Source organism: Bidens hawaiensis, unplaced genomic scaffold (assembly GCF_021521415.1).
Source record: "Bidens hawaiensis isolate Kalapana, Puna unplaced genomic scaffold, B.hawaiensis_p1.1 tig00002671_1, whole genome shotgun sequence".
NCBI lineage: Eukaryota > Viridiplantae > Streptophyta > Magnoliopsida > Asterales > Asteraceae > Bidens > Bidens hawaiensis.
Genome location: NW_027491145.1, coordinates 2,314,530 through 2,339,152, shown reverse-complemented (window position 1 = coordinate 2,339,152; position 24,623 = coordinate 2,314,530). Strand labels below are relative to the sequence as shown.

Below are 24,623 nucleotides of genomic sequence, written 5' to 3'. Positions count from 1 at the left end.
CTGATAGATGATGTTTCTGATTATGTGAAGAAAGTATCAAAGAAGAAAGAAGAAAGTGAAAAAGTTTTGAAAGAATCTGACAGCAGCAAAAAGAAGGCTGAAAAGAAATCAAAGGATGAAGAAGAATATGTATCATTAAAGTCTAAACACAAAGATATCAAATTTCTCCAACTATATGGCTACAAGTATAATCATTTAATAAACCTCTCTCATGAAGAAATTAAGAGAAAAATTGAACTTGTAAAAGCCTCTCATAAAGACAAGAAAAGTCAGGAAGAATATCAAAGAGAACAAGAGTTAAAAATGAGACTGGCAAGAGAAAAGGAGGAGACTAAGAAGAAGGAAGAAGAGGTGAAGAAATGGTTTGAAGACCCTAAAAGGGTAGATTTGTTAAAAAGAATTGTGATGGAAAAGGGAGTGTCAGAAGAACAGTTTCAAAACATGCCTCTTGAACAATTAATGGAAATATATAATAGAGAGCAGAAACTGTATATTGAAACACAAAGAAAGTTGTAGGAGGATAGGAGAAGAGCTGAAGAGGAGGTCCATGATGAAATGATAAGTGCTCTCCACAAGAAGGGAGTAAAAATGTCAAGATTGTTGGTACAGACAGAAGAAACGATTAAAAGATGGTATATAGAAGAAGGACTTGATAAACGGACAACTCAGTCAGGGAGCATGAGCAGAACTCAAAGGTCTGAGAGTGTGAGGCCCGTGCCATAAAGGAACTTAAACTTGCCCACGCATCTCTATTTCGACAAAAGATCAAAGACCTTAAGGGCTGTGACTGAAGATCAGAAAGAACATCTCATCATCTTCAGGTATGATTTGAGAAATTTTACAAAGGAACAACTAACCAGGATGGCTGAACTGACCTTGTATGACAATCAAATCAGAAGTCAGCCATCTGGTCAACAGAGGAATGATCTCTCTAAATTTTTAAATGAACAGGCAGAAAAGGGATTCCCATTTTTGCAACAGAAGAAGAGAGAGATTAAGAGTCAAACAGAGAGGGAAAATAGGAATAAAAGGATAAATGAAGTACACACTTCTGAGCTTTCCTTCTTTGAATTGAAGAAACAAAGAACTCAATAAAGCAGCTATCACCACAAAAGGAAGACTTTGAAAGAGTGCTTGGCTATGAGAGAAGTCATGAAGGAACCAACTCAGAGGTACAACAACTTGGAAGAATCACATACATAACGTACAATCAGCTTGATGATTCCACAACTCTGAGAAATATGTCTGGAATTCCCATTGCTTAATACGACATGATGAAGACCTCAAGTTCATGCATCCACAAGACTTACAAGATCTAATTGATGCAAGATTTCCAAGTGATGCATCCGATTCCTCAGAGCTTTATACGCTAAAACAACGGGCTGCCTATGTCAAAAGATTGAAAGAAAGATCTGATGCAAGGAGCAGAAGAAGAAGATAATAGAAAGGAGCTAATGGATGATAGATTTTATTTCTGGTTATCTTTGTGTTTTGGTTTAAATTTGTAAAAACTTTAATTTTTAATGCCCAGGTAGCAGAATTTTATTATGTAATGAAATGACATGTTCTTAAATGATATATACTCTATTTCTGATACATGTGTAACTCTATGCAGGTTTGTTTTGGTACATCTGAGCTTGTTCCAATCTAGTAGGGGGAGATTGATGAGTCGGATTTTTGATAAGGAAGATTAGAATCTTCTCAACCTCCTCAAAAAATGGCTAAGTATGGACTTCGAGCAAGCTTAGGCGATCGAGCATGGTTTTACTACCTCGAGCAAGGTTTTCAAAACCTTAAATGGTTAGTTCTTCTAAGTGTTAAGGCTTCGAGCAAGCTACACCAACGAGCAAGAGTATTCTTCTATCGAGTATGGATTTCCAATCAAGCAAACAGCTTGATCATACAAGTTTTAACCAAGTGTTACGAGCACAGGATGATCGAGCACATGGGGACAAGCATGGATGCAATAAGAAGATGTCACGTGATCAAAGCAAGGACTTCGAGCACAGTTCAGTTCCCGAGCAAGATTTACATCCGAGCATGCTAAAGATTGCTAAATAAGTATAATTGAAGACATCAAGAAGAATGAGCTTGCTCAATGGACTAGTCCGAGCAAAGCATAGACAAGTCAAGAAGAACAAAGCTTACTAGAGTAGAATATATTCTCCGAAAGAGAATATATTCTAAGTAAAATATGCTCGAACACACTCATCGAGCATACCTAGAATAGTGAGCTTGCTCGAGCAAGATTGTTATCTTGCTCGAGGACTCAACACTTGTATTATTTTGTATTTCATTATGTAATGATTAGGAACTTCTAGAAAGAATGTCAGGGTCTATAAATAGAGATCCTAGGATACCTTTTAGGACACGGATTTCCAGACGGAATACATGCTGGCACGCACTGAATACGAAAAACATTAAAAAGAATATTCTCTTTGTTTTCTCGTACAATTGCCGCCATCATCATACACGAAACCCTAGACATTCCTTCAACTGTTGTATTAAATGATATATTAAATGCAGTGAATCTTTGTCTTGAAATCGTTCTTACTGATTATTCATTTACGTTTCGTGTCTATTATACTTTCACTCCTTCGTTCCCACTTGTTGGATATCCTGATTCCGCCGGGATATTCAATAGGCCTTTGGGTTAGCAGAGTCGGTGTGTTCTTGTCAACCTTTAGAGGTTTCACCCGATTCACGGTCCTGACAAGTGGTATCAGGGCCTGAGTAAGCACGCTGAAGGCCACGGGATAGAAGGTTGTGAAGAAGCTTGAAGCTTTACTCCGTCCTCACTATTGAGAACTCCAGATTTACTAATATGGAAGACCAAGAAGTTTCAACAAACAAGATTCCAAGGCTACTCGGACAAGAGAACTTCATAAAATGGAAAGTGTTGTTTGAAGCGGCTGTGAACTACAATGACCCAGAGCTGTGGATGTCTATCATTGAAGGAAACTACGTGCCTTCAACAACTCCAAACAACAACGCAACTGTTGAACTGAAGATGAAGAAGAGCGATGATAAAGCTCTGTCTATGCTAAAATTAGGGATTTCTTGGGAAATTCTGACAACCGTAAATCATCACAAGACTACAAAGGGCATGTATGATGTAGTTATTGAAATGTTTGAGGGGAATACAGAATTGAGAGACATCAAGAAAGACATATTGAAACAGCAACTTGACAGATTCAAGTTCAAGGAAGGAGAAAGACTAAAGTCAGTTTTGCAACGGTTCATGATGATTGTGAATGAAATTAGAACAACAGACCTTCAGATATCTGATTTTGACCTGAACAAGAAACTTCTATCATCTTTGTCTGGTGAGTGGTACACTGCCAGCAAGTTCATCAAAGAGAAGACCAGCTTTCCTAATTTCAAGTTAGATGATGTGATAGCCTTCCTCGAGGCTGCTGAACATGAAATGATTGAAAACTATATGATTCGAGAGGACAAGCCAAGCTTTCAAATGAACAATACCCTTGTGGCACCCGTGGGCAACCTCTCAATCAAGAATCAATAGCCTATTGTTGAGGAGCCATCAGAAACCAACTCATCTTGCAGTAGTCAATCAAGATTTAATGTTCAGCTGATTGAAGATGACACACCATCTCCAGCAACTGGGCAAACTACTGTCATGCATCACAATCCAACTTAAGGAACAGACTACCAGGCCTTGTTCTCCATGTTCACTGAGTCATACCATGCCTTTGTGGCCAAGAATCTAATAAATACAAGCATTGTGCAAGAAGACCTAGAACAAATAGATGCTAATGATTTAGAAAATATGGATATTAAATGGCAAGCAGCTATGCTAGCAGTGAGGAGCAAGAGATTGTACAACAGGACAGGTAGAACAAGCTTCAATGGTCCAACTGAAAGAATTAGATTTGACAAATCAAAGGCTATCTGTTATAACTGTCAACAACCGGGACACTTTGCAAGAGAATGTAACATGCCAAGGCAAGCTGGTAATCAATTAAATCAAAATCAATTATACTAGAACCAGAATCAAAATTTCCAGCAGCACAGAAATCAGATTACCAACTATAACCCCTACCAAAATCCGAACAGACCCCAACAGCAAACATTTCAACCTCAAAGAAACAACTAATTGCAGGCTCACACAAACCAGAACAGATCAAATCAGAACAATGTGAACCAGCAGAGAGACCAAGGAAATGTGGCTGTTACCAGGGTGTCACAAGATGGGGAATTTGATTGGAGCAATCATGCTGCTGAAATTGAGAGGGCAAATGTTACATTTATGGAAAAGGTGCATGACCAGGCTGAATCTTCAAATACTCAGGTACAATCTGATGTCTCAATTTCTGATCTTCTTATTACTATTGATCAACTTAATCAGGAGTTTGGAAAATGGAAAACTGAGTGTGGGAGGAAGGAAGCCTTTTTGAATGTGTATGAATCAAGTGAGGCAACCTATGAAACTCAAATCAAAGGACTTGAGGATGATTGCATGATGGCATACCAGACCCAATCAAGAATGACCATTGAAATAGAAGGGTTGAAAAAGATGTGTGCAAAAGAAAAGATGAAGAATGCTGAATTACTAATTCAAATGGATTTCTTGAAGAACCTTGTTTCTACTAGCAATAATGTGGGATATGTGGATAAAATGACTGAAGAAGAGAAGTACAAAAATGTTTCACCGCCTTTTTGTGACAGCTACCCACTGAAAGTAGACAAGGAGAGTAGAAGTGAATATCTTAAGCAGTTCAAGAATGTTTTTGATGACAAAGAAGAGTTTGTGAAGCAATATGCTGATGTGTATGTAGACGAGAATGGAGATTTTGCAGTGAAGAAGGCAGGGGAGACAAAATCTGAAAAGAATGACAGATTGGTAGGAGAAAACAAGAAATGGGGTGAATACTCCAGTAAAGATAGCAATTGCAGCTGTGGAAGCTCAAAGTCATCTAAGAGTAAGAAGAAAAGAGGATCAAGCAAAAAGAAAAGTGAAAAGATTCCTCTTCTGCCAAAATGACTCCAAAGATGAAAAAGAACTATGAGAAAATTAGAAGAGAACATGTGGTGTTTGACATCTGTGCAAGACCACAGTCTGAAATCAAGAAGAGAACAGAAGAAAATGTGAAATCTTCCTATGATCAGTCACATCCTCCAATCTATCCAGTCTTCTCAAACCATGAACTGTTTGACATTGGATATGTGGAATATGTTCAAATGAAAAGATCTGTTGGAAATGAAAAGGAAGCAGTTTGAGAGCCCATTACAAGTTCAAGCCTGTTGTATTTGTCAAAGAAAAATATCATCGGGAGCCTGATCTGAACAAACCAATCAAGATGAACTTTAGAAATTCACTATGTCCTAAAACCTCCCTAGGCTTTGATTTTCCCAAACCCAGTGACAAAATTAAAGACAAGCAATTGCTTGAAGATATGGAAAGCTATGCAAAGATCTGGTGCAAGAAGTGTGATGCATATGGTCATCATACTGACTCTTGTTGGTTTGAAGAGGAAGAATTTGAAGTTCCTGATGTGGTTTGTGGGTTTGATATGAAAGGATACAAGAAAATGTATCAAAGATATTTAAATGAAGAAAAAGGCAGCTCAGATGATGAGAACAAAAGGTCAGTGCTTGAAAAGAGACTGAAACAAGTCTTAAAGATCAAAGATGAACCAAGTATGTCTAGCAAACCTGCAAAGAACAAAAGGTTGAGTGACAAAGGAAAGGAGAAGATTAGACCTGGTGTTCTTAATGGAGATGAGAAATTTCTGATGAACCAGGGCTGTCAACCAAGAGGATTTCAATGAAAGACTAAGAAGGAAGTGACTGAAAAGAGGAACTATGTGATTGAGCAAACTAGAAAATCTAATCAAAACACAAGTTGTGAAGGATGGGGGAGATTCTGACACAGAAGAAGATTGTGAAATTGTGTATGAAGACCCACTTCCAGTTCCAACTCCAACTCCTGATGAGTCTTCCACTGACACTGAATTACAAACTGATGCAGTTTGTAAATCAGATTCAAACTAATTCTGTTTTATGTGTATGTGCAGAAACAGTCCTTGAACAAAAATGACTCATGGTATATGGACAGTGGATGTTCCAGGCACATGACCTGTGATAAGGATGTATTAATAAACTATGAAAAGAAATATGAAGGGCCGGTTGCCTTTGGGAGTGATGAATATGGAGGAAAGATTGTTGGAAGAGGAACACTCACAAATGGCAAAGTATCCTTTGAGAATGTGCTGCATGTTGAAGGACTGCAATACAACTTGCTCAGCATTTCTCAAGTCTGTGATAAAGGATACAAAGTGGCCTTCAATGATGAACATTGCCTGATCTTGAAGCCTGAATTTGTTATTCCAACTGACATGATTATGATGATGGCTCCAAGAAATGGGAACCTCTATGAACTAAGAATGAATACTGCAACTTCAAGAGGTGGTTCATGCTTTGTATCAAAAGCAACTGAAAATGAAACTAAACTATGGCATAGGAAGATGTGTCATGTGAATTTAAAGAACATGAACAAACTTGTAAAAGGTGAACATGTTGTTGACCTTCCCACAAGAGAGTTCAAATTGGAAGAAAAATGCACATCCTGCCTGAAAGGGAAACAACACAAATCCTCACATAAAAGCAAAGTGATAAACACTATTGATAAGGTCTTGGAACTACTACACATGGATCTTTTTGGTCCTGTAAGTGTTCCAAGTATTGGGAAGAAAAGATACTGCTTGGTAATTACTGATGACTATTCAAGGTTTACTTGGGTATACTTTATTGGCAACAAAGATGAAACTGCAGAGTTAATCAGAAGGTATGTGCTAAAATTGGAAAATCAACTTGAAAAGAAGGTGAAGGTCATTAAAAGTGACAATGGCACAGAGTTCAGAAATGGAATTATGGATGAATTATGCACTTCTAATGGTATCTTTCAACAATACAGTGCTCCCAGAACTCCTGAACAGAATGGTGTTGCAGAAAGAAGAAACAGAACTTTAATTGAAGCTGCAAGGACCATGATTGCTGATGCAAATTTACCAGTCACCTTCTGGGCAGAAGCAATCAACACTGCATGTTATGTGCAGAACAGGGTTCTTTTGAACAAGGCTCAAAATAAGACTCCATATGAGGCTATCTTTAAGAGAAAGCCTTATGTAAAGTTCTTAAAGCCTTTTGGATGCAGATGCTCACTCCTAAATACAAAGGACTATTTGAACAAATTCCAATCCAAATCTCTGGAATGCTTCTTTGTAGGTTATTCATCTCATTCAAAGGCCGACAGAGTCTATGTGAAGGAGCACATGGTGGTGATTGAATCTTCTGATATAATCTTCTATGAAAACCATTTCAATAATGTTGAAGGACCCAAGTGGCTGTTTGACTTAGAAAAGATGATCAAATCATTCAAAATCTACAGTGAAGATATGGATGATAGCATGTACAGAACCAGCTTTGAAGATAAAGTAAAGCAAAAACAAGTTGATCTGGACAAGCTATGGTCATCCGTTGCTCCTAATTCTAGTGGCTTTAACTTTGAAAGAAACAACCTTCAAGCTGCTGAAATTGATACAAATGGACAAGATGATGCAGTGGAAGTTTTCAATGAAGGGCCAAGTGAATTTGAGAGTGATCCAATTCAAAGTCAGCAAGCTGATCAGACTGAAAGGATAAACCACTTTGAAGAAAGGTTCCAGTCTTTGTTTGACTCTCTTCAATTTAGGTCAAATGAAGCATCTTCATCAAAGATAAATCAAGTTCAAGCAAATGAAGAATCCCAAATGATAAATGTAGATGATTCTACTGTGTTAAACATGACAAATATGGAAACAGAAGTATCTGCACAACAAGTTGTGTAAACCACTTCTGTTGAAAGAAATCACCCAGCAAAAAACATAATAGGAGACTTGCATGAAAGAGTGACAAGAAGTTCTTCTGAAAAGGCAAACATCTGCCTGTATGCCTGCTTCTTATCCCAAGTTGAACCCAAGAACATTAATCAAGCCTTAATAGACAACAGCTGGGTAGAAGCTATGCAGGAAGAATTGGTCCAATTCATAGACTTACATGTATGGGATTGGTTGACAAGCCCAGAGGCAAGTATGCTATTGACACCAAGTGGGTCTTCAGAAATAAGAAGGACGAAAGAGGAATTGTTATTAAGAACAAAGCAAGACTGGTAACTCTAGGATGCTTACAAGAGGAAGGAGTAGACTTTGAAGAAGTTTTTGCTCCAGTTGCAAGACTAGAAGCAATCAGAATCTTTCTGGAATATACAGCATCCATGAATATAAAGGTCTATCAATTGGATGTAAAGTGTGCATTTTTGAATGGGAAAATTGATGAAGAAGTCTATGTCACTCAACCTCCTGGATTTGAAGATCCAATGCACCCCAACAAATTTTACAAGCTCAGCAAGGCACTATATGGATTACATCAAGCACCAAGAGCTTGGTATGATGAGCTGTCAAATCATTTGTTGGAAAATGGTTTCTGTAGAGGGGCAATTGACAAGACTCTTTTCTACAAAAGAAGGAACAAAGACCTACTGCTGCTGCAAGTGTATGTGGATGACATTATCTTTGGCTCTACAAACGAACAAATGTGCAAAGAGTTTGAACAAGTAATGAAATCCAAGTACAAAATGAGCTCAATGGGAGAAATGAATTTCTTCCTGGGACTTCAAGTGCAACAAAAGGCTGATGGTATCTTCATAAATCAATCCAAATATGTACAAGAGATTCTTAACAAATTCAAGTGCCAAGACTTCAAGACAGTGTCCACACCAATGGATACACATGAGAAAATGGTACCTGATGAAAAGGGGGAGCCAGTGGACCAGCATGAATATAGGGCCAAGATAGGATCACTAATGTATCTTACAGCATCTAGGCCAGATATTATGTTTGCTGTGTATGTCTGTGCAAGATTTCACGCTAACCCCAAGGTTTCACACATGCTAGCAATCAAGAGGATATTCAGATACCTAAAGGGAAAACCAGATTTGGGGATTAGGTATCCAAAGAACCTCTCTTTTGATTTGATGGCCTACACAGACAGTGACTATGATGGTTGCAACATGAGTAGGAAATCAACCTTAGGAGGCTGCCAGTTTTTAGGGAACAGGTTGGTTTCATGGCAATGCAAGAAACAGACTACAGTGTCTATCTCAACTGCTGAAGCTAAATACATTGTTGCATCTGCTTGCTGTGCACAGGTTTTGTGGATTCAAAATCAACTACTGGACTATGGTTTGAATTTCTTACTTTTTAAAGTGGCGGCTACTAGCACCTTTTATCTTGCAAGCTTCCACCGACAAACATATGGTTACTTCTTCCAATTAACCCTAGTGGGCCCTGCCCAAAAAGAAATTAACAACTTGGCATTACCCTATTATTATTATATTATTATTACTAATATAATATTTTTAGTACTACTATTATTAGATAAATTATGTTAAACTTTTCAATCGTTAGTCTCGTAGTGAAATTAACGTATTTTAGCTCATTATCTCTTAAAACCAATAAACTCATACATGAACTAAATAATAATAATATTCAATAAAAACCTAGCTCAAAAGTATCCAAAATAGTAGGGAATATTTATATAATAATATGTATATTTTAGACCACATCACTTAAGCATAACAGTTTGTTAATAAATAGATAAACTATAAAGATATGAAAACGTAAACACGAACCCAATATAAACAAGAACATAAACCAAACCCGAGAACCGACTTGCTAAGAAATCATTAAACTCGTTAAAAGAATCGTTAACTTAAAAGATCGGTTCCGTAACTTATAAGTCCAGTTCATTAAACTGATAAAGTACGGTTCCGTTACCCGATGAAGTTCGGTCACGTTAACTTAAGAATATAAATAATGATAGTAGATAGATAATTAATACGTGTACATTGTTAAACAGTTAGTCGGGCTCAGTTGAATAAAGGCATTACAATTAACTCCGAGCGGAACCGACTACAGGTGAGTTTAGCCCCTTTCTCTGTGACGTTTTTCGGGGCTGTGTGCATACTCCTATGTGATAGTTAAAATACTTACCCTAAGTGATAAGTATAATATACGTGTGTGATTGTGCATTTACTGTTATTATTATATGATGATTATATGAATGAATATGTATAAAATATATACATGAGACAAGTAAAGTATGCACGCATGACAATGAAGTATGAAATGAATGTATGGATGGTTGACAAGACATGTATGGTTGTATGGTTATGCAAGATAAAGGGACCCGACCCTAATAAAATCGGAGATAGAAGGGACCACACCCTAATAAGATCTGAGATTGAGTCACGAGGGACCCGACCCTAATAATATTGGAGATAGTAAGGACCAGACCCTAATAATATTTGAGATAGAAGAAGCAGTGTGGTAATGAATTAACCAGTGTTTAATCATCGTTTGAGGTAATGAATTATATGCTTGAGTTCGTCACAGTGTGCTTTGCAAAAGCCCTAATGTCAATTTATCAAACGTTTCATGGATTGAGCAATTGATAATCTAGGGTTCTTGATCTTGTTTTCTGTTGCTGTATATAATCAAATTGTTCAAGTTGTTAACCAACTGGAATCTCCTAGCCCAGTGGCTAGGAGTGTGTGTGTGTGTGTGTGTGTGTGTGTGTGTTAAACCTGTGAACCAGCCAATGGCCCGGGTTTGAGTCCCAGCTAGCTGTTTCCTTTGTTATTTTTATGTTTAAGTTGTTTAACTTGTTTAATGGATTATAATATATTATAATTAATATTAAATATTCAATAAACAATATTTTATTTAAAACCGACATCATAAGTTAAACGTTTCGTGTCCATTAATCGCGTTACAAGTTTTCGTGTGTGTGCGTGTGTGTGTGCATATAGAGGGGAGGGTTATAGTAAAAAGAAATAGTTTTCTAGGAAGAATAGGAATAAATAATAGTTATTGGATCATATTAATCAATGGTTGAGATTTAAGATTACCAAAAACTGACATAGTTTCCTTGAATTACTCTTTCACCATTATAACCGACATAGTTTCCTAGATTTATTCTTTCACCATAGGTTATAATGCCACATGTTAAAAATCTATTGGTTCTTACCATTCCTAGGAAACTCCTTATTCTTATTTGAACCCTTTTCTATATATATATATATATATATATATATATATATATATATATATATATATATATATATGTATGTATGTATTATTTTTTAAAGCAAAACTATAATAAACGTATTAAATGTATGGGTTAGGTTCAAATAAGAAGTTTGATTTTCCTAAGAAAGCTAGGAAGGAGGGTATTTTAGTCTAATACTTTAATATCAAAACCCACTTACTTTAATCTCAAAACCCACTTAAATTAATTTCAAAAACCCACTTACATAAAACCCAATTACATCTTCACTCATCTCTTACAACCACCACCACTCCACCGCCCACTGCCACCACAAACGTCACCCACCGCCACCACCTCGCCAGAAAAGTCCGAAAAAACACAATGAAAAAAACACAATGAAAAAATACACTATGAAAAAAAAACATAATGATAAAAACACAATTGTATGATACAATGTAAATAACACAATCGAAAAAACACAATAAAAAATACTATTGTATAACACAATTTTGTAAAACACAATTTGTAGAAAACCCACTAATTTTTTTTAAAATTTTTATATTACAATATGGTACTCATATAAAAGATAAAAAGACACTATGGTGAATTTGTTTTTCAATAAAAAGGTCGTAAAAAAAGTTATGTACGTTTTAAAATGATGGGAGAATTTGGCATGTGCCTTGCATGTGGAGAGAGAAAGTCAACAAATATGTTATTCCTTTTATGCCCTTTACCTTGTGATCACACTTGATTTCTCCCTAAACTAATCTCAACTTTCCATATTCTAATGTATTACAAGTGTAAACTTTATTTTACTATCAAAATTCGTTAAGATTTCTAAAATATAAATTTTATGATAATTATATAATTGAGCGTTTGTCATTTTAGAACATCGCAACTCATATTTCTTCAAACTCACTATTTGTAAGTTCGATTACACGACAAACCATGATTTTTATAATTAAATGGTAACAATATTTCGTAGAGATCAATCGTTCAATCCATAACGTACCAATCGTAATTGTAACTCAATCCACATCGAAATCCTAAATTCATTACACGTATTATGTCGTTTATAATTCCTTCATAATATTATTTAATTAGGATTCTTGTCAGGAATTCTCAAAGAGTGTGATTTCCGCTTCCTTGTTGTATTCATTACCGTTTGGCTTAATCGATCAGGTGAGTTTGATCATTCCCATTTTTAATTACTGTTTTCAAATGTTTTGGGGACATATGCGTACTTATTCATATTTTCTATCATATATATCTCAAACAATCGCAAACATGATCATTGTGTGTTGTATCAATTAAATGCTATTTGCTAATTGCTACTTGTTTAAGTGTGTTTGTATTCTATCAAGTCTTGGATCCTCATTAGTATGACCAAACGACCGTCTTAGTAACCGGAGCCCGATTTGCTTGGCGAAGGTAAACCGACAATCTCAGTCATTGTAATCAATGCCCGATTCTCTTGGCAACGATTCACTAGCACACTATCAAGTCTTTGGTTGTGATTTGGTTATATACATGCTTTTTCATGCTTTGATTGATTACTATCACATGATTGGTTTGCGCACTTATCATTTATCAATATCTATCATATATATATATGTGTATATATATATATATATGTATATATATATATGTATATATATATATACATACATATATATATATATGTATATACATATATATATATGTATATATATGTATGTATATATATATATATATTATTAATTGTTGTGTCAAAATTGGTGATCATCTCACTCAACATGTGTTGTTGACAAACTCCATTTTCTACGCATATGCAGGTTGCTTAAATTGAAGTATGGATATTTAGTCAAGACCGTAGGTTATAATGAAGACGATCGTTAAATCATGTTCATAATCCTTTATTTGAATTGTTTTGTAATGTTTGTAAGCGTGTGTGTGTATTTGAATTAAAATAATTAATTAGATATTGTCACTTTTATATTATGATAGTATCTTCGAGCTGTGAGCAATCGGATCACGCCCTGGCATTTCTGCCTTAGGTTGGAGTGTGACATGAGGGAGACACGTGGCGAATAGAAGAAGACTGGCATCGAAGAAAAGAAGAGTCACGTGTTATTTATATTTAATGTTAAGACTTATATTATTTCCGTTTAAGACAAAGTATTTAAGTTCTGTAAGAATGGTTGACTTTTATTCCGCGAAATGTTTTAATTAACTCTGAATTCTGAATTATGTGAATGAGTAAATCCAACCAATGTGAAAGTAGGGTACCCGGGATCGGGGCCTTACACCTCATGAGTTCATTGTTTGGTTCGCTAGCAATATTAGTTTAGATACGCTTCCGCTGCCTTCGCACGTCCTAAACGCGTAAGGTCAGTTAGTTCGTTATCGACTTGTAAGTCAGCTTATGCTAGTCGCTTTCACCCAACTAGCCATTTCGTTTATTATATCTGTGTCAGTTGCTTTCACCAACCGAACGTTTTGTTTATCAAGTTTGTGCTGGTTTCCTTCACCAACCGAATGTTTCGTCTATCAAGTTTGTGTAGGTTGCTTTCACCAACCGAACGTTTCATTTCATTTTTTTTTGGACGACTCGTTGCTGATAAGTTTTATATCTTTATCAAAAATAAATATATTATATCCGTATATAAATCTTTAAAATATAACTATTTTTAGTGTCGGTTTCATTTAAGTATAACCGACTCGTTTGGACGAGTAATAAATATACATTGAATTATATATTTATGCTTAGATAATAGTTCCTTAAGTTACGATCAATATTTTTGTGAATCGCAATATGTTTATATCTCTGTTCAAAAATTTTAAAACCGACTTTATATGTAATTTTGTTCGTTTAACTTGTAAAAATTATTATTTTTATGCCTTACTCTATATATATTTCTCTGAGAATATATTTATGTTAAATCACTGTTTTGACACAAGTATCGTGATCACAAATAATATCTATATATGATTTGTCATTTTATAAACATAAAACTTATAGTTTTATTTAAAAATCATATTTAAGCTTTATAACATATATAAGTGTATTCTTAATATACGTTTATTTTTGTGATAAAACCAATATGTATACTTTTCATCACATTTTTCAAATTTTGACCTTTAAAAGTATATTTTTATCCAAACTCTACGCATTTTCAACTTTATCTAATTTTTGCCCAACATCACAAATACTTTTACATTTTTCCATAACCGAGTCATAAGATTAATAAATCGCGTCTTACTTGTTTTTAGGCATCCTTCTTAATTATAAGTTATTTTTCCATCTTTCAACGAAACTAACATGCATATTCAATTTATATAAAACCCAACATTCTTAGACCTTTTATTTTACACGAGCCCACTTTAGCCAACATTTTTCCATCCTTAAGTTTCTAGCCAAGGTTCATATTTTAATAAGTTTACATATATGTTTTAGTATCTTTAAACATATTAACGTGTATTTTGATCGTTGGGTATTAGAGTTAGTATAAGCATACTTTATATAAATATAAAGATAGTTTTAGAAGAGTATGTAATGCTTATAACGCTCTAATATTTGGGTTCATTTAGGATGATGTAACAAGAAAGCTCGAGCTAGTTTCCACTCCGTGATGCCTGGGTTCGACAACTTAACGTTCCAAAATCCTTGCTTTAGCTTAGAAACTGGCAACGGCTCCACGTTGTTCGGTTTACGGGAAGAGACCGAAGGGTGTTTCGGGTCGATTTTGGAGCTATAATCGGGTAGAGCGTCGGTGGCAGATGGTGTACGTACCGGTGGAGGTGGTGTTTGGCGTTGGAAGGTGGTGGTTTCTCCAGGTGGTGCTTCAAGAGAGAGAGAGCCGAGAGCGTGTGCGGCTTCTATAGGTAGCCGATGATGGTGGTTTAAGGTGGTGGAAATATATTGCCGTAAAGGAGGTGAAGGTGGTGGTGGGGTGTCGGGGGGGGGGGGGGGGGGGGCTGCTATTGCCTTGAGATAAAAAAGGAAAAGTGGCGATGATGGTTACTGCCGATGGTGGAGCTGGTCGCGGCTGGTGAAGGCGGTAGGTACGTGATGGTGTACAAAGACGGTGGTGTTACAATTGTGACGGTGCTACATAACTGTGTCAGCCGGTGGAATGCGGTGGCGATGATTGGTGGTGATGTATTACGGAGGTGTTACGGTGGCCGCGAGGAGAGCGGGAGACGGTAGAGGCGTGGTTAGGTGTTGCGGGATTTAGTAGGCACCAGAGAGGGTGTTTATTGGTGGTGGAGCTGTTGCTGGGAACCATGGGAATGGTGGCCGGGTGCCTTTGGTGGTCGGTAATTACAACCAAGGGAGAAAAAGAAGAGTGTTTGGACGTGTTGTGGATGCAAGCTTTTTGCATCTAAAAGTTTCTTAAGAATGATTGGATGTGAATCTTGGATGTGTGTAAGGGAAATCAACTTTGAGTGCATCATAAGCAAAGGAAGCTTGGAGTTGGATGTGGATGTCTTCTACCAAGATCACGTGAAAAAAAAAGAAGTATGAATGGTTTGGTGAAAATGAGATTTGATGATGATGGTGACATGACAAAGATAATTTTTGTGAGGTAAATATTTGAATTGTACTCTTAAATATATTGTGTATAATACATGGTTGAATGTGTAGATGTGAATACTAGCTATGGGTTGTGTTAGTAAGCCACACATCTCATAATCATAAGCTAATAACATAATGATATAATGTATGGATATTATGGGTTTCATCCTATATTACTACTATGCTATATAACAGTTATGTTATATGCATTTATCAACATGCATAAATATTAAACAAACCTTGTTATGTTATTACTTTGTGCACTCCCATCTTGGCAACGAAATTAGCATTATTTAATATGCAAATTTGTTTTTTTTTTAATTTTAATTTAAAAGATATGAACTCGCGTGTACTTTTGTGTGTAATACTAAACACTCATATGTACATATATCCAACACATTTAGAATATATTTTCATCGTTTCACATTGTTAGTCATTTGGCAAGCATAATTTTTTAAAATAACAATATATATAGTCAAACACAAATATTATTTTAAATCAGATATGCAAATACATATTTTTTAATTATGTGTATTACTATTTCTTTTGTTTCATACTTTTCTGATACTCAATATTTTATCACCAACGTTTGTTGATCATGTCAACTTGTGGATGTACTAGTAATATTCTACGAAATAGGTTTGCTAAAATAAAAATTAACGCTCGAAGAATCAATTCGTTTTCAATGTTGATATTTTATAATATGATTATAAACTTACTTGTATAATATAGAATCAAACCTTATAGGTTTGTTAAATACGTTCGATTCGTTTAAACAGGTTATCACCAAAGCCCGTATTCATCGAACAAGTTTCGTAATTTAGATAAATATAAATTACTTATATACAATGTATCGTGCATATGCAGCCTATGCTAGACTCGTAGTGATTAAACTTTGCAAAATTTTATAATGTGGGAATTAACGTTAAGAAATCATGATTAAGCATCGTACAAAAAGATGACCTTTTTAGAGGGGTGTTACATTCGCCCCCTGTTAAAAGAATTTCGTCCAGAAATTCAATCGTTGTTAATGCCAAAGTTGAGTCTTTAGGATGACCTTTTAAGAAACCGGTCGTTAGAATTTAGTGGGAATATTGAACCATTTACGAAGGACGTATTGGAGCATTTATTCATCTAAATGGTTTAAACTAGGTTCGTGTTGGCTCAAATTCTTGTGGGGCACATTCCTGGGGAATGCAATTAGTAATTTGTGTAAATTCTTGGGATTCTGAAACTGTAACAAATGAATGATGTATGTGTTTTCCATATTACTTTTATGTCAAGGGAGGTCAAGCATGATGAACAAATGGTTTAAATTATTATTCTTACTTAGAAGTTAGCATTCAAGACTACAAAAATTTGAAATGGTCGGGCGCTAGAGGTGGAAAAGTAAATCGTGTATTGAAAGAGTATGCGCCACTTTCAAGCCTCTGTCTCGTACGAAATAATAATTTAAGGTGGTATCGCTAGCATATCTTCCAGCCAAACGATGCATGCACAAACAGATTTGCATGTGGATATATAGGGCATCCATTGCATGAAAATGAGAGTATAATAAAATCAATTATTACGTTCAGTGGTTGTTACTTTCAATAGTTGGAATGATCCAAGTGTTGGTGTGAACAATACAACTAAATGGATGCTCACAATATGTTGGCTAGGCGACGAAAGACAATATTTATACATCTTTGAAAGGTTATGCATAGAGTGAACTCAGTCTTTAGAATATGGCTGGCTAATAAAGATTTCGGATATCTCATTCCACAATCTTAGTATGTCTTGCTAGTATCAAGGAATACTAGTCTAAATTCGCTAGCATATCGTCTAGCCAAACGATGCACGCACGAACAGATTTGCATGTGGATATATAGGGCATCCATTGCATGAAAATGAGAGTATAATAAAATCAATTATTACGTTCAGTGGTTGTTACTTTCAATAGTTGGAATGATCCAAGTGTTGGTGTGAACCATACAACTAAATGGATGCTTACAATATGTTGGCTAGGCGGCAAAAGACAATATTTATACATCTTTGAAAGGTTATTCATAGAGTGAACTCAGTCTTTAGAATATGGCTGGCTAATAAAGATTTCGGATATCTCATTCCACAATCTTAGTACGTCTTGCTAGTATCAAGGAATACTATTCTAAATTCGCATGGACTACGCCACATATATATGGATTGATGATCGCGGCCAAATTCAGAATTTGATAAAGAGTTTTAGGGTTGATAGAGTGAAGACTTAGTGACAATGATTTATTTAGAAGTCTGCAGCATATAGTAGATAGTTCACGTCATAAAGGAATTTTAGCGTTTTCATATATCAGCATGTCAATCATCACTGTTAAAGACAAAAATGATGTAATTTATAGGTAGGGACCTTACTAGATGTATAGTCAACAAGTAACATGTGTGACTAGTGATGCTTTTATAGAGGTCGAAACATTGAAAGTCTTGAATTTAAAACTTAATAGATGATCAATTCAAGTTATCGGTTAATAAGTCAAGGGCTTAGCACGAATACAAAATTGGGGACTGAATCATATAGTTTATGCCATGGAATATTCGAATTTGTTAGTTCTGAAATGCTAATTTGACAATCAATAGGGTTACATATTAATCCCATTGAAGTGGTTTAGGGAGAACGATAACTTTTTTTTGTCGGTATCCTTAACACGGATACTAATAGTGATGCCACGAAACGAATCCTCTATTTCTAGTGATTAGGATTTGCATGAACAACATATGAAGATAGGTGCGTAAATTCAAGGTATGCATAGATGGATGCGCTTACTACTTGCTGTATAATTGCGAATTGTAGGAATCAACATGGAGAAGGAATGAGTATGGTTGTATACGTCAAAGTTATTTCTTTTAGGCATGAAAGAAGCACTTAATAAACAATGGTAGGTGCTAGACTTATGACGATTGTAATGGATGAGAAGACTCTAGAATGCGACTATCATGATTTATATGTCTTATAATGATTTAGGAAATCTTATTTTGTTCTAAGCTTGCTGGTACTATCAATTTTTTTTTCAAACATCTAGTGTCAATGTTTGTTTATTGGATTTGATACGCATGTGCCAATGTTGGTTTTCCTTGAATAAGCACTAAGAGTCGGTGTTAAGGAAAGAACTTATAATGTCTCGTGCTTTGGTAGTTCCAAGGTAGAATGACCATGGGGTTTGTATCGTTATTTCAATGAGCATAACATAAAAACATTAGAGTATGAACACATAAATAATGTATTTTTTTTTTTGCTTGTTAAATTCCAGTGAAGTAAACATGTGTAAATGATGAGATAACTATAAGGCCAAGACGGGATTTGAATTATCATAATAATTTGATGAAAATGAAGTAGGATCATTACATGGGGTCGTTAGGCGATAACTTGATGAACTCCAAGGCTCGTGAGCAAGATTTGTAAAAAACAGATTTAGATATGGAGCGAAGTAAGACTCAAGTAATTATAACAGTTGGACAAGGAAATATTAGCTTGTGCGGGGATAAAGTGGCAGTAGGATTTTGAAAACATACGGAATTATTTTCTACTAATATCCAAATGCTTCGTAATTATTTTTAAAATAATTATATAATCTATGTCTCTGGGAACTCATACATAAAATTTTATATATGCATTACTACAACTATATAAACGTCAATCAGGTTTTTAATACACCTAGTGCTTATGAAAATTCGTAGTAATTTTTTTTTACCCAAAAGTTTTAACGAAACTTTTAAGTATCATCTTGTAGTCTTCTTGTAAAACTGACATGACGTTTATAAAAAAAATCAGGTTTAAAAGACAAACATTCACATAAAAAAATGATAGTCTTGATCAAATAGGTTTTTGAATCTCTAACTTAGAAAATTTGTAATATGTGGATCCTTTATAAAAATTTCAGAAACTTGGGTATTTATGTAAACATGATGTGAGCGTAAAAGTATAAAAATTTCACGAATGTTAGCCTCTACGTCAACGCATAAGATTTCAAATAGAAATTGACACGTAGCTTCCTCATGATACACCCACTAGTATTCAAGGCGCACCATATCACCGTGTACCCAATTTGCAAGCTTTAAATCGCAATCTCGTTAGACGTACTTCACGATAGCAATATATCAGTTCGGTACTCCCATTATTGGAGTTACCGGTTCTCATTCCATAAAGGTACATTGAGGTTGCCGAGTCATCCCGGTTCCTAGGCGGTTAAGAATATTGTCTCAAGTTACCATTCGGATGCGGGTGCCAATGCTTGCCTGCATGGGTGGTTGGTGCGGTTACCAAGACTAGCGTGCTACAACTCATGAAGTAGGGGCGATCAAGAGACTAATGGTTATGGTGTCGGGTAACAGACAACGTGGGTGGATGAGGAAGAAATCCATGTTACAATGATATCCGTACAACGTAGTGTGGATTATGAAAATGTGTATGTATGCAACGAAAATGTTTTTATGAGTCACCAGTTATAAACTAGACATACATTTATGTTGGCGATAATCATATGCTTACGGTATGCATGATGTCATGTGTCCGCGCTTCCGCTTTGGTGGGGTGTGACAAATTTCGTCTCGGGAGACACATTTCATAGACATTTGTTCTTAGGAGACGAGACTTTTGTATTTCTTCTTATAAGTTGGATTTATTCAAATTCCGTCCACTCTGGAAATATTTATTTAAATTTCGTCCACACCGACATGATTTAGCTATTATCTGTCTAGACCGGCAAGATTTTTTTTCCTTCAAAATCATCGTCATCTTCTTCTTCCATTCTTCATTTTACACACACACACACACACACACATATATATATAGGGGATGGTTCAGGAGAGAAATGAGATTACTATAAGAAATGTGAGAAATGAATATAGGCCACTAGTTTTATTTTATATTTTAAATACTTAAAGATAAATGAGACTCTTCAATTTTAATATAACTAATAAATATAATACTTATCTATTCAATTAATATAACTAATCAAATTATTATAATTGGAAAATAATAAGAATTCATTTATTTTTATAACTTATTTTTTCTCTCTTGAATTTTTATCCTACACAAGTACAATTTATTCATACATTAAAATTTATTTCTATCCCAAACCAATTTCTTCCAACTTAATATATTAATATCCATAAACACGTAGTTACGTTGTGATAAATAGTACAAAAACTATCATACACGTGTTTGCATTAAATATCAATAAAAAAGTACACAACCTACACAAAAACATATAACTTACACTTGTTCTTTAATAAGAAAGCATATAACCGACACACAAAATTCAGCATCAATAAACTACACACGCACACAAAAACGTATAACCTACACATGAAAAACATATAACCTACACTCGAAAATTTTATCCTACAAAAATACAATTTTTTCATATATTAAATGTTTTCTATCCAAAACCAATTTCTTCCAACTCAATATATCAATATCAATCAACACGTAGATACATTGTGATAAATAATACAAAAAACTATCTTACATATGTTAGCATTAAATGCCATTAAAAAATATACAACCTAAATAAAAACATATAACATAGACTTGTTCTAAGAATAAGAAAACATATTACCTACATACGAAAAACATATAACCTACACATATAGGATATGTGTATCCATAATTAGAGAGTGATTTATTATGGTTATAATAGTTGTATTAATTGAAAAGAGAGAATGCATTTATTGTTAAAAAATTTACATTTTTTTTATTTATTTTTAAACATTTAAAACATAAAATAAAACTAGTGGCCTATATTCATTTCTCACATTTCTGACAGTAATTTCATTTCTCTCCTGAACCTAAACATATATATATATAATTCCCAAATAATCCGTCTAAATCTTCCGTAAAACTCCTTATGGAACGAGTTTTGAATGCTCTAAGGGTGATGAGAAAGGAGATAGACTGGTGTATTTTTACATATTTTAAAAAAGAAAACCATAATAATAACTATATGTAGTTAAAAAAAATTAATAGACCGGTGAATCTATAAGGAAAAAATAACATTTGTTTATTAGATTGTTCAAATATTAGTTAAACCAAATCTATCTATCTATCTATATATATATATATATATATATATATATATATATATATATATATATATATATATATAAAACATGAAGAATGGAAAAAGAAGAAGATGATTTTGAAGAAAAGAAAATCTTACCGTTGTAGACGGATTATAGTTAAATTTTGTCAGAGTGGACGGAATTTAAATAAATATTGCTGGAGTGGATGGAATTTGAATAAATCCAACTTATAAGAAGAAATACAAAAATCTCGTCTGCTAAGAACAAATGTCTATGAAATGCGTCTCCCAAGACGAAATTTAAAAAACATATTTTCCTAGAATTTGAAAATATGTACGGCCCATGTAGGAAACATAAAAAAACAGAGTGGACGGAATTTAAATAAATATTTCCGGAGTGGATGGAATTTGAATAAATCCAACTTATAAGAAGAAATACAAAAATCCCGTCTCCTAAGAACAAATGTCTATGAAATGGTTCTCCCAAGACGAAATTTATAAAGCACATTTTCCTAGAATTTGAAAATATGTACGGCCCATGTAGAAAACATAAAAAAAACAAAATGGACGGAATTTAAATAAATATTTCCGAAGTGGATGGAATTTGAATAAATCCAACTTATAAGAAGAAATATAAAAATCTCGTCTCCTAAGAACAAATGTCTATGAAATGCGTCTCCCAATACGAAATTTAAAAAACACATTTTTCTAGAATTTGAAAATATGTACGGCTCATGTAGGAAATATAAAAAAATAGTCTTGGAAGGCTATCTTTTGAGAAGAAAAGTTAAGAAATAATATAGCATACTCCCTTAATATTTTCAAAAACTTGACATTTTCCCATATTTGGTCTGCTTCTTACATATTTTGAAAAATTTAGACTACTCTCTCATAATTAATATATTCTCCTAATATGTCTCCCCCATATAAATTTTTGAAAATAATCAATAATTTTAAGTTATTTTTAAAGATTTTCTCTATAAAAGGGTATATTTTTAGAATTTTCCCATGTATTTGTGTTTGGTTGTTTTTGCTTTTTTTTTAGGCGTTTTAAAAGAAGTACACCTTTAAAGAAAATAAAAAGATAAAAAATTTGAATTTGTGTTTGACTAGAAGTTTGGAATTCAATATTGACTGTATTTCATCTCCCTTGGGAATTGAAATAATAAATCTTAAATATATTATTATTACTATTATATTCATGTAAATCCCGTTTGGTTCCAGATTATCCAATGCTTTAATTAACGCGGTTAAGTTTCCAGTCACTCACGTATGAAGCGGCAGTGCGTGACGTAAACGTGCAAATACCGTACGCCTCTTCCTCCTTTTATAAAGAAAGCCTAAAACAACTAACTTTGTATGTATTTATACCCCAATTAACAAACACCCACTCATCTTCAATAATTATATCATGAGTTACTACAATCAAAGCCAGCCCCCTGTTGGTGCTCCTCCTCCACAAGGTTTGTTTTCCTTTTTAATTCATTTATTATTATCATCTTCAATTCAATTAGGATGGGTTTTTGATTTGATTGTTACAGGTTATCCGCCGGAAGGATACCCTAAGGATGCGTACCCGCCTCAGGGATACCCTCCACAAGGGTATCCACCCCAAGGCGGGTACCCTCCTCAGTATGCGCCTCAGCAAGGCTACCCTCCGCAACAGCAACAGCAACAGCAACAGCAACAACAAAGTGCTGGTTTCATGGAAGGCTGGTAATTACAGTTTTTATTTTAGTAGAATAATAATGATTGGACCATGATCTAGGGTTTTTCCCACCATCAAGATTTTAGGGTTTCCGTATTGGTACTCAGTGTCTGTCTGTTTGCAATGTGTAGAGGTTTTTGTTGGGATGTCTAACACTCTACATGTGCGTATCATCTTCAAGCAATTACCGTTTTGGTATTATAGAATGTCGTTACCGCACCGGTATATGTAACAACTTTAGCCAATTTGGTATTTCTCGTGCACCGGTGCCGTAATTATTATTGTTGATGAAATTTGATTTAAGCTTAGGTTAATCATCACCAATGAAATGCTTTATTAATTTAGTGAAGGCCTATTAAATTTAATTTTATTTGTTGAGAATTCTACATGGTTCTTTTGTGTAAATATGTGACTAAGGCCTATCTAAGTCGGTGGAGAACACAACACGTGTGCATTTGTATAATTGAATGTGTGTACGTGTATGTTGCTGCTTGATTGAATGAGTATGTAGATTGTAGAGTCGTGTACTTGTTAGGTTGCATAATGGTCGGTGCAAAAAGGTGTATTTTTTTACCACAATAAATGTTTATAGCACAAAATGGGAATGTGATACATAATTGTAAAAATAAAATAAGATAAATGGTATATATACGAAGTAAGTTATTAGTAATCATGTTAATAAAAACTATTATCCATATAGTGTATTGATTTTGATACTCCGAATACGTCAAAGTGCTGGACTTTGTTTGTTAATGGTAATGGTGATTGTTTGCAGTTTGGCTGCCCTGTGTTGCTGTTGCCTTTTGGATGCTTGCTTTTGAGTAAAGTATGGATGGATAGATGGTGTACAAGTTATCAGGTTTTTTATTTGGGGAATCAAGAATGTGCTTGTTCACCTGATTTGAACATTTCTTTTACTTTTGTCACACATAACTTTCTGATTAGTTTATGTTATCTTTTATTGGTGTTGTGTTTTTAAATTTTGTGGCATACCCTATGAACTTGTTTGGTCTTGACCGGTGAGCTAAATAGTTGATAATGGTTATTGTTCTTTTTAGAACCAAAACCGATCTGTTGCAAATTGAAATCGAATCAAACCGAAGAGTTACTAAGGTTTGGTTTTTTGGGTCGACGTGTTCGACCTACAAAGCATTTTGACGTGGGATCGGTTGATCTAAACTTATGAAATTATGCA

The 24,623-nt window shown here is 34.6% G+C and overlaps 1 long non-coding RNA gene across 1 annotated transcript in view; it reads left to right on the top strand.

The window, feature by feature from the left end:
- Positions 1-24,343, top strand: part of LOC143620786 (uncharacterized) — a 276,843-nt gene extending 252,500 nt beyond the window's left edge. The window contains exons 2-4 of the long non-coding RNA XR_013151406.1: positions 23,129-23,183; positions 23,262-23,436; positions 24,204-24,343. This is a non-coding gene — a long non-coding RNA (uncharacterized LOC143620786). The remainder of the gene's footprint in view (positions 1-23,128; positions 23,184-23,261; positions 23,437-24,203) is intronic.
- The last annotated feature ends 280 nt before the right edge of the window (positions 24,344-24,623 follow it).